This window comes from Girardinichthys multiradiatus, chromosome 8, assembly GCF_021462225.1.
Source record: "Girardinichthys multiradiatus isolate DD_20200921_A chromosome 8, DD_fGirMul_XY1, whole genome shotgun sequence".
Classification (NCBI taxonomy): Eukaryota; Metazoa; Chordata; class Actinopteri; order Cyprinodontiformes; family Goodeidae; genus Girardinichthys; species Girardinichthys multiradiatus.
Window position 1 is genome coordinate 30,687,634 of NC_061801.1, and position 11,253 is coordinate 30,698,886.

Consider the following 11,253-nt stretch of genomic DNA (forward strand, 5'->3'; position numbering starts at 1 on the left):
ATTTTTGTCAGCAAAAGACATTAGCACGCTTTCCTCCCCTATCCGGTCCCTCTGGAAGGCCGCGTGGAAGAGGGCCCCTCGTGGGAAAGGTGGGGTTTTATACAGGCAGTGGCATCACTGGGAAGTTCTCTGCTACCCCCCCTCCTTCGGAGTTTTGCTGAAAGTCTGTTAAAGGCAACTTATTTTGAAAGTTCCAGAAAAGTATGTACCGGAGTTTAATGTTGAAATCCATGGCTGTAGGTCCCAACAACAGGCCCAAACCATGATGCTGCCACCACCATGTTTGACAGTGGGGATGGTGTGTTCAGGGTGATGAGCTGTGTTGCTTTTACGCCAAACATATCATTTTGCATTGTGGGCCAACAGTTCGATTTTGGTTTCATCTGACCAGAGCACCTTCTTCCACATGTTTGGTGTGTCTCCCAGGTGGCTTGTGGCACACTTTAAACGAGACTTTGTATGGATATCTTTGAGAAATGGCTTTCTTCTTGCCACTCTTCCATAAAGGCCAGATTTGTGCAGTGTACGACTGATTGTTGTCCTATGGACAGACTCTCCCACCTCAGCTGTAGATCTCTGCAGTTCATCCAGAGTGATCATGGGCCTCTTGGCTGCATCTCTGATCAGTCTTCTCCTTGTTCGAGTTGAAAGTTTAGAGGGACGGCCGGGTCTTGGTAGATTTGCAGTGGTCTGATACTCCTTCCATTTCAATATGATTGCTTGCACAGCACTCCTTGGGATGTTTAAAGCTTGGGAAATCTTTTTGTATCCAAATCCAGCTTTAAACTTCTCCACAACAGTATCTCGGACCTGCCTGGTGTGTTCCTTGGTCTTCATGATGCTCTCTGCGCTTTGAACAGAACCCTGAGACTATCACAGAGCAGGTGCATTCATATGGAGACTTGATTACACACAGGTGGATTCTATTTATCATCATCAGTCATTTGGGACAACATTGGATCATTCAGAGATCCTCACTGAACTTCTGGAGTGAGTTTGCTGCACTGAAAGTAAAGGGGCCGAATAATATTGCACGCCCCACTTTTCAGTTTTTTATTTGTTAAAAAAGTTTGACACATCCAATAAATTTCATTCCACATCACGATTGTGTCCCACTTGTTGATTCTTAACAAAAATTAGAATTTTATATCTTTATGTTTGAAGCCTAATGTGGCAAGAGGTTGACAAGTTCAAGGGGGCCGAGTACTTTCACAAGGCACTGTATGTATGTATGTATATATATATAACAGAAATGCAAACTGTTATTTGATTTTGTTTGTGCTATTTCTTGTCCCACTTTAATGCTTCAGATTATAAAAACATTAAAATGTACCTATTTCATATATGTATTTTTTTAAGAGGAAAAACAGTAATCCAAACCATTCTGGCTTTTTGTGAAAAAATGAATCAATTCAGTTTAAGTCTAGACTTTGACTAGGCCACTCCAAGACCTTCATTTTGTTTTTTTAGACCATTCATAAGTTGACTTGCTGGTGTGCTTCAAGTGATTTTCCTGCAGCACAACTCAAGTGCATTTGAGCTTTAGGTCCAAAACTGGTGGACAGATATTCTCCAAAAGAGCAGAATGATTCCATCAATTGCACTACCAGGTACTGAAGCAGCAAAGCAGCCCTTTACCATCACACTATCACCACCATGCTTTAGTGTCAGCATAATATTATTTTTCTAAAATTTCCTTTTTTATTAGATGAGGCCAGGTGTGTCACTTTTGGAGATCTTTGAGCCTACTTCGTGTTGTCAAACAGGTTCTGTTTAAGTGGTTTCTTGATTCTACTGTAATCAGACCTGGGTATGGCTAGCGAAGTTGAATTAGTCTATCTGTGAAAATGCACTTAGGTATTTACGATTTAACAAGGGGGGCTATTACTTTCTCACCTAGTGCCAGGTTGTCTTGGATGACATCACCTCCCATTATTAAAGGAGACATCATTTGAAAACTGCTTTGTGTCTCTTTACTCGGGTTTTCTTTGGCTGACATTAAAATTGCATTGATCTGAACTATTTAAGAGTGAAAACAGCAAAAGAAATCTGTAAGAGGAGCCAATACTTTCCCATGCTACTGTAGCTGATGTATCGAACCCTCTTCAATCAAAGTAGTCCAGGTTGCTGGCAGAAGCACAGCACTCTGAGCAGTCATGTTGAAATAACCACAATGTAATGACTGTAATTTGTGCTGGCCAATTTATGCAATTGCAATAACGGCAACACGTGTAACTATAAATTTTGCTGTTAAACGCACATGGACATGGAAAAGTGGTTCAGAAGCACCGTATTGCAGTCTGAAGGGTTCACATACGAGTAATTTGATTTTGCTGCTCTGTCCGGTCTGCATAAGGGCACTAGGGGCTTGCACAACACCTGTGTGACTGTGTGAACACAGACATGTCCATTTTGTCATATCTTGCAAGGCGAGTCTTGCTCTGACTTGCCTGCTCCTCCCACACCAACACTACCAAACATACCTACAGTTATTAATCTGTTCAGGATGAGATATTTAGTAAGTATGAACCTCTTCTGTTCTTTCTTTAGCTCATTTAAGGTATTCCTACTTCAACGCCAATCTTTTTAGGAGTCTAGATTCAACCGAAACAGGCAACAAGTTAGCCTTTACCTTGTGAAATGCCAGATTACTACATCCCCATCAGAGGATCTTTGTGTGTGTGGAGGGGTGTGGGTGTGTGTGAATTTGTTCATGTAAATTGAGAGAGGAGGAGATTTTCTGTGCTTGTTTGCAGGGAGAAACAGGCACATATTCATTGGACTCAATGTTCTCCACCCATTTTTTTTTTCCAGGTGATCAGGCTGAAAGGGAACTTAAAAGATCTCTTTAAGACAACAACAGATGACTGGACGAGCCAACAACAACAACTTTTCCTCCAGCTCACATGTTTGAAGACCACACGGTTTTCCTCATTGCTTCTGTGAGTTTTTGGAGTTAGTTTTTTCTTGCGAGGTGATTTTTAAAATTTTTTATTTTAAAACTTTGAACTCCGAAGAAAGGGTGCCACACACTTAAGCTACGTTGGTATGGTACCCAAAACAAGATTAATTCATTGGAATATTGTTAAAACTACTTGTTGGGCAGAAACTGACATGCCTGTCTGAATTCTGTCTTGTGGTGACTTGAAGTTATTTTAGCTCTTAAACAGAATACTGTTGTGTAATAGATTGAAAACGAATGTATCAGAATGGTCTACTTATTTAAATTAGGACCTTAAACTCAAAGCAAAACCGACTGAATATAATAAAAATGTAGACTCAATCAGGTTAAAGAGGTAAATTAAAATGATAGTATTTTAGCTTTTTTTTGTTTCTTTCTTTTCAAATAAATTCAAACAATAGAGTTGTGCCTCTAGTGGCACTAATAAGCTTTTATAATTACTTGTTTGTGATGTTTTAAAAGTCAAATATGCTGAAGGGCAGGTCTCTAAATCACACAGCTATTTCCAGTTCTGTATGTCGGTAGCAACATCTACTACTGTGTTTGCCTGCAGTAGCCTTTCGAAATAAGACTCTATGGTAAAATTAGGCATATAAATTTAATGAAGAAGATTATGCGTGAAAAACAATGTGATGTAGATCTACTGCGAACTAAAATGAGCTACATGCTTGCCTCATCTTTTTGCACTGGTGATATCTTAACAGTGATGAAGAAAATGTGTAGCTTTTAACATGACGAGCAACTTTAAGTTGGTTCAGAAACACAGTGAAGATGGTAAATTTAGCTAAATAAAAGGGCTGATAATTATCTGACATAATCCTGGACCTAAATGTGAATGTAGCCTTTTGTTTTTGATCAGATCTGAGAATTGGTTTGTAGGTACAGAAAAAGAGTTGGGTCCTAGTGGGTCCGGTCTGACAACTCGTGTTAAACCTGTTTTCTGAGATGTCTTTTGTGTTGTTTTTTGACCAAATGCTTTGTCAAAACATTGCTGTTTTGCAACTTGCAAAGATATTCCACAATGAAATGTGGTGCGATTTGAGAAAAAATCTACTCAACAATTTTTTTTTTACTTGTTGAACATCTTTTATGCATGCAATAACTAAAAGAACTGACCTAACCCACCCTCGTGCCCCAACTGTCCATTCATCTTTTTTCTTATTCTCCTTCCAGTTTCCAGTTCTCTTTGTAAAGTGTGTTTCGTCCTCCTCTTGCTCTTTTTCTTGGACCATGGAAAGTTCTGTCCCTCCATTACACTCAAGAGACATCGACCTCAGCCTAAAGACCTGCCGGGAAAGTCAGTGCAACAGCCACGGGCACTGTGTGGCTCCTCCGGGGGGCGATACTGGACTGATTTGTGAATGTGATCTGGGCTACGATGGGGAATCCTGTGAAAAAACATTCAATGGGAATTTGAGCGTACCTCTGACCACAGGCATAATTGCCGTTATGGTCGGCCTGGTGATCCTCGCTTTTATCCTCACTAAGTTGCGGCAGAGACAAAAGAAAAACAAGAGGTACTTGGACATGTAATGTTATAAAATAAATAATTAGGTGTGTTTTAGAATGTTTTTAATGGTTTATTTTTATAATCGGTCTTGTGTTTGAATACGGATGAAACGTTTTAGTTTGTTTGAAAGGTTTGTCAGTCATTTGTTTAAAACGAGATCAAGAAATTCACTAGTGTTTGATTTTGCTTGGAATATTATTCATTAAATATTGTGAATGAATTGCATTTTTGTTTAACTCTTCAGACATACAGTCTAACCACTCAGTTTCCTGTGTGATATGTAACAGTTTTTACTTGGCTGGTACAAAGTTGGTACAGCATGATGCATTAGTGAGATAAGAAAATTAATTCAGTCCCACATTATGTTTTTGTGCTTTGTCAACAGGAAAAAACGTGCAGGAAAACATGGCTACAACATACCTGTTTAATGTTTATATCAAATAATTCTAAGGTAAGCATGTGATTGGAGATGTTATGCTATAAAAATATAAATATAAAAATCCTTTTATATTTGGAGAATGATTAATAGTAAGATACATTATCCACTGATGGTGCAGCTGGTAGCCCTGTTGGTTTGACTACAGTAGCCTGTAGTCCTTCTGCATGGAGTTTGCATGCTGTCCCTGTGCATGCATGGGTTCTTGCCGGGTACTCATGCTTCCTCCACACAGTCCAAAATTATGACTTTTAGCTTGATTAGTCTCTATTGACCTTAGGTGTGTGCTTGCACACACCCATGGTTGTTTGTCCTGTGTGTTGCCCTATATGAACTGGCGAGATGTCTAGGGTGTACCTCACCTCTTGCCCGTAGACCAGTGGAGATGGGCACCAGCCCCCAGCAACCCTACAAGGACAATCGGTACTAGGCGATAGATGCAGTAATCAAACTTATTAGTCTGACGTATAAACTATCAATAATTCAAAACAGTTGTATCTAAATCACATTGCTGGAAATGTGATTGTTAAACATGCAAACTGTTAATTCTTCTAAAAAGAAATCAATAAACCTGAGATAACAGTAGTTTTATTCCTACTGGTTTTGTTTGGACAGGTAACGGCTTAACAATTTTATTTAAACTGACAAGCTGACTAAAACTTATATATAGGTGCAGAACTAAAAAACCTAAAACATGAAATTACAAGAAAACAACTAAATATAACTATGAAATTGATTTTTAAATGTAAAACTAAAACAAATACAAAACATTTAAAATAACCAACTCAAAAATGACCTCTCTAACATAATAAATAATAGGCAAAATGAGCAATGGGCCCAACAAATAATCAGCAAAAAGATTTTATTAAATAACTGCAACTCTGTGGAATGTAATCGATTTTTATACCATTAACCATAAAAAATAAAGAGTGGGCAGATCAGCCATTTACGTTTTCCTGTTACCATATGTTTTCATGTCCTTTCCTATTTCTTCACTTAAAAGGTGTGCAAAGTTACAGCGCAGTCTGTAATGTCATCCAGACCAGTGATCTCAACTGTCCTGCATGCTTTACATGACTCCCTGCTGCCACACAACTGCCTTACATAAATGAGTCATTAGCAACCTCCTGCAGCACTTGGTGGTATGCTGAGGAAGGAATGCAATCAGGTGTGCTGGAGCAGAGATGCATCTAAAACGTAAAGACAACGGTCCCTGATGACCAGGGTTGAGAATGACTGACCTAGATGCTAATTTTTGACTGTTTCGCTCTTATACATTATATGCATTTATTGAAAAATCGGACATCTCTCTTTTTTTGTCCAGGTGAACATCTTGGTTGTCTGAGTGTTACCCTTGCAAAAAGAAAGCGGATCTGCGTTGTTACTTCATGGTTAATGGATGACTGCAACTGGCTTTGCCCTGCACCATCTTAAAGACACTGAAGCACCTTGATGAGCCTGTTTGCTTGGTTCAGCTGACTGTCTTTACATAGACTGTTCTTGGCATGACAAACAGTACTAATGATGATACTAATGAGGTTGGATTTTGTTTCCATTCATGGCACTGTCACGGTCTTTCTTTATTGTCTTTATGTTCCAGATGAAATTACTTTTTCATGCAAAGACGTTCTGCACAATAATGCAAATGTTCACCCGCTTTTAATGATGAAGCAGGAGCTTCGGGAGGACAGGCACTGCTGTCATGACAACAAGCATGTTGTGTTTAACTGTTGGCAAAGATTTTTTTTAAGCTAACAAAAGATTTTTATTTATTTATACCAAAAATATATACTTTACCCATAATTTAACAGTTTCTTTTTATAGTTTTATGTTACCAATCTTTTTGCACAGTGTAGTTGAATCATTTAATAACTCTAAATGAGGAAAGGTTTGCTACATGTTTTATGTCCCAACACAAAATACACTATAACTTACTGTCGTTTTTTATACTTGGAAAAATATGAGGATTTAGCCATTGCACGTCTGATGCCATATCATAATTCTGTTTCAGTTTAAGCATGAGCACAAGGCAACAGTGTTTGGTAGGAAATCGGTTCACATAAATTATCTACTTATTAAAAGCCATTGTTAAGCGTAAGAGGTTTTCTGTGTGCTAATATTTTTTTCTGATATTGACATTTTTTGATATCTCCTAATAATCACAACCACTACCAATGCAAAGACAGACTGTCTGTCCATCTTTGTTTGTATAGTTTTATAAATTGTTTTTGTAGTTTTTAAGCATAGTTTGTATTTTTTTTAGGTGGTGGTCTGTGGAACATTTATTTGCTGTCAGTATCCAACCTGAATGTTGAACTATTATTTTTTTATTTTATTTTACTTGGCAATCCTTAATTATCTATCAGATATTTGACCATAATGGTTTTACAGTCTTCAATGTAAATACCCATCTGATGCAAAAGTGAAAGCAATTACATTTTTCATAAAATGGGTTTCACTTAAACAGCTCTGAAATGTTTGAGATTAGAGTTGACTGAAGATGGCACAGATCCAGTTTGGAACCAGCTCCACTCTTACTAGCTGCTGGCTCGACTGCCTTCTTTTTTTTTTTTTTTTAAACGAAGGTCCTACAGAAACCTGTCTACTGTAGGTAAGATGCTGACTTCTCACAACCGCCCCGCAGAACCCCTATATCAAAGATCCATGCTAACCCCTTTAAACTAGTTAATCATATACACATTGCTGAACCATTAAAGAAAATGGTTTGTGCATGTGTAGTAGACAATAGCTATGTAGGTTATGTTTGAATAATAGCTTCTTTGTGCATAAATGGACTATAAATGTGTATAAATGATTTAATAATCTCCCAGTGAATGTCTAAAATACTGACTTGCTGCAGACTGCTGGATTCTGGCAGAACTCCAAAACTTGTTTTCTGTTATCACCAAACAAAGTTGTAGGTCATCTGTGATTTTTGTTTTGTCCTGTCAACCCCCCCCCCCCTAAATCGCATTTCCTGGAGCCTGGAGTTTTCATGTTTTCTAAATTACCATCCTTGCTGCTGAACATATCATGTCAGAATAGAAACACCTTCATTTCTTAATAGGTAATTCTTTTGTTTTTGACGAGTTTTTTGTCAATTTTATTGTGATCTATGTATGAACTATGCAATGAACCTTTTTACATGCACTGCTCAAGTTAAATGGCTAATCACATTTTTATTAAGTCCACAGTACAACATTTACTTGTCATTTTCGTATTCTAATAAAACAGAAGCACACCTGTTTTTCCTTATTAAGTCTGGTTTTTTTTTTTTGTTGTTTTTTTTTTGTCCACTCAGGTTAGATTTAACTGGATTTTGCTTTCAAAAATAGACACCACTTTTTGTAATATGCTTTTACAGCAGTCTTCAAGATTACATGATACAGCTATAGATCAGTTTCTGCTGCAGGGTGTCACTGCATTTAGAATTTAACTTTCTGAATATTCATTAAATCATATCACAGACTGTTAGAAAACATGTTTATACAGTTGGTCATTGTGTAATCCAGGGATGAGCTAAAAATAAAGTCCAGTGTTACTTTACTAAACAGGAACAAGGGCTTTAGTCACCTGAGCAAAGTGACACTGTCGGTCTGTATTTTGTAATATGAGTAGACTTCATGGTTAAATTCAAAACTCAAGAGTGCAGAATGAGATCATATAGTGTAGTGCAGATGTATTCGTACCCCTTCATGTTTTCAAATTTTGTCAGAATACAACCTCAGTGTGTGGTGGTGAAGTTCTATGATAGACCAACAAATAATTATGCATAGTTGTGAAGTTGAAGGAGAAGGATGCAATACAGTTTGAATTCAGTATACATTTCTGTATATAAATTTGTTTGTTTTGTAAAGTGCCGTGAGACGACATTTTATTGCAATTATAGCTGCAGGTCCTGTGGTGTCCTCAAAACAGATTTGGTTTGTTTTACACATTCTTTTTTTTGTAAATAACGGATTGGGTGGTAAAAGATATTTTAATTCCCAATTAGGAGGTAGGCCTTTAATTTGACCATGCTATTAAAATCAATCCAGCCCCAACTATATATGTTCATTCTCCAGTCTTCCAGCCTTTAACAGGGTTTCTTCCAGGATTTCCCTGTCTATCTTCTCATCTACTCTCAACCAACTTCCCTGCACCTCCTTATGAAAAGCATCCCATAGATTCCAGACTTTTGGATGGTGGACTGTGTGAAACATTCAAAGCTTTAGAGTTTGTTTTAATTGCTGTACACTTCTCTGTTCAGTTATCTAACAAACCTACAAACCTCAGGTCTTCAGCTGGATTTATACTCAATGAAATTACACAGGTTTACGCTATGTACTTATTAAGTGACTTCTGGTCGGCTACACTGGATTTAATTTACAGATATCACAACAACGATGGCTGTAAATAAATGTGCAGCACAGTTCTGAGATTTTTGTGAAACGTTTCCCCTTCAGTTATGCTCTACTTTCTGTTGGCCTTTCACATAAAACCCAATAAAATACACTGTAGTTTGAGGTGGTAAAATAACAAAATAAAAAAGGGTTATTAGTAGCACTGCTACTAACAATGGTTGTAACCGGAATGTGATCCATGTCGGTATTAACTTTGATCTAATTATGAAAGGATAACAGGAGTACTCCAATGGAACATATTTCATGATTCTCTCTTCCTCTTAATGTAGAACAACCTCTAAAACACATGGGAAATCACCAATGGGAAAAAGGCAACTAACTAAAAAAGGTTATGGGTTGGCCTAGTCAAAGTCTGCAGTGAATCTGATTAAGACGCTCTGCCATGCCCTTAAATTGGTCGTTTCATATCGAAAGAGTGAGCCAAATTTCTTCCACAGAGATGTAAAATAATTAATTGCTAGTTATTACAAATCCCTCAATGGCAGATGGTGCCACAAAGTGTGGCATGACAAGTTATGAGGTATAGGGGAAATTTGCTTCTTATACACGGTTCATACCGTTGTTGTTTTTTCCCATACTACAAGAAGTCAAACATTTGAAAACTGCATTTCATATCTACTTTAAGTCATCTCTGCCTGAAAACTAAAAAGCAGAAACAGAAGAAATCTGTATGAGCATGAGAAAACTTTGCACTTTGCGTATATTAGCAGCACAAGCAGGCATGTTGGGTACATGCTAAAAAAAACTGTATCTGATTTCAGATGCTTTTTGATTGGTCAGCTGTATCAAAGTCAGGTTTCTGCTTTTTCCAAGTGTAGTACAAACAAAAAACAAAAAATCCATGTTATGTATCTTCTGCATCCCAAAAAAAAAAGTTTTCTGTTGCTACCAAATCCTCTTCTTATTCACCATCCACTTTTCACTCAGCCTTGTAAAGATTTAGTGTGTTAATCCTCTCCTTGCTGCCTCTCACTCTTCCTCATTGACTTCATATTTTATTGCTCAGAAATCGCTTTTTTGATCCTGTTTGTGTTTCCATCCAGTTTCTCCAGCATCCATCAGTAAGATGAGAAAATTAACTTGGAGGTTTATGTTTTTCTTTTGTCCACAGGAAAATGTTTTTCAGCACAAAATGCTCACAGCATCTCTTTTTAGCATGAATAAAAACTCATGTCTAAGGTAAGCATGTGATGTGAAATATTTGGTTCCAAAAAACATTTTCTTATTGGATAACTATAAGCAGTTAGACAAATTACGAACTGAAAGACTAGCAAAATGTATTCTATTTTTGTTTTTAAGCTATTGCTTATTATTAATATAATTGAGTATATTCAAATCCCATCAAAACACTTTGTTAATAATATGTGGACCTGATTATTTGAGTTAAGCTAAAAACAAAAACAAACAAACTAAACTACAAATGAAAACAAAAATAAATAAAAGCTACTCACAGTTATAGCTACAAAAAGGCCAAATACTGTTACAACTTTTTTAAAGGACATTTTATGCATGTTGAAACTCATCCTTTACTGTCTTTCGCAGCTTTTTATGATTGCAGAGAATGCTCAAAGGAAGCCATTACTGACTTACAAAAAAAATACACTGTCCCTGAACTGCTTGACTGCTAAATTAAAATGAGGGGGATATTTTAACTCTCCTACACCAGTGATTTGACGTGTGTTTTAAGAATCCTGCAATGCTTTCAGAATTTTTGAAGATCCAGGAACTTAATTCCTTTCAGTCTAATCTAGGTCAACATTTGCACAGATGCCACTGTGCTACCAGCTGCTTGAGTGTGACTTAAAAAAAAAAAAAAAAACAGATCTTTCTTTAGTGCTTGTGCTATCACATTTCTCGTTTTCAAGGACTTTCACAATAATGCAAATAAACAACTGCCCTCTGTGGTGAAGCAACAATTGCAGCTCCAGCAGGGGGCATTGGT

General features: G+C 37.2%; 1 long non-coding RNA gene across 1 annotated transcript; it reads left to right on the forward strand.

Annotated features, from left to right (window-relative positions):
* The first annotated feature begins 2,739 nt into the window (after positions 1-2,739).
* Positions 2,740-8,163, forward strand: LOC124872444. Its single transcript, XR_007039287.1, has 4 exons — positions 2,740-2,942; positions 4,136-4,479; positions 4,858-4,923; positions 6,233-8,163. It is a non-coding gene; the product is annotated as an uncharacterized LOC124872444 (long non-coding RNA).
* Positions 8,164-11,253: the final 3,090 nt, after the last annotated feature.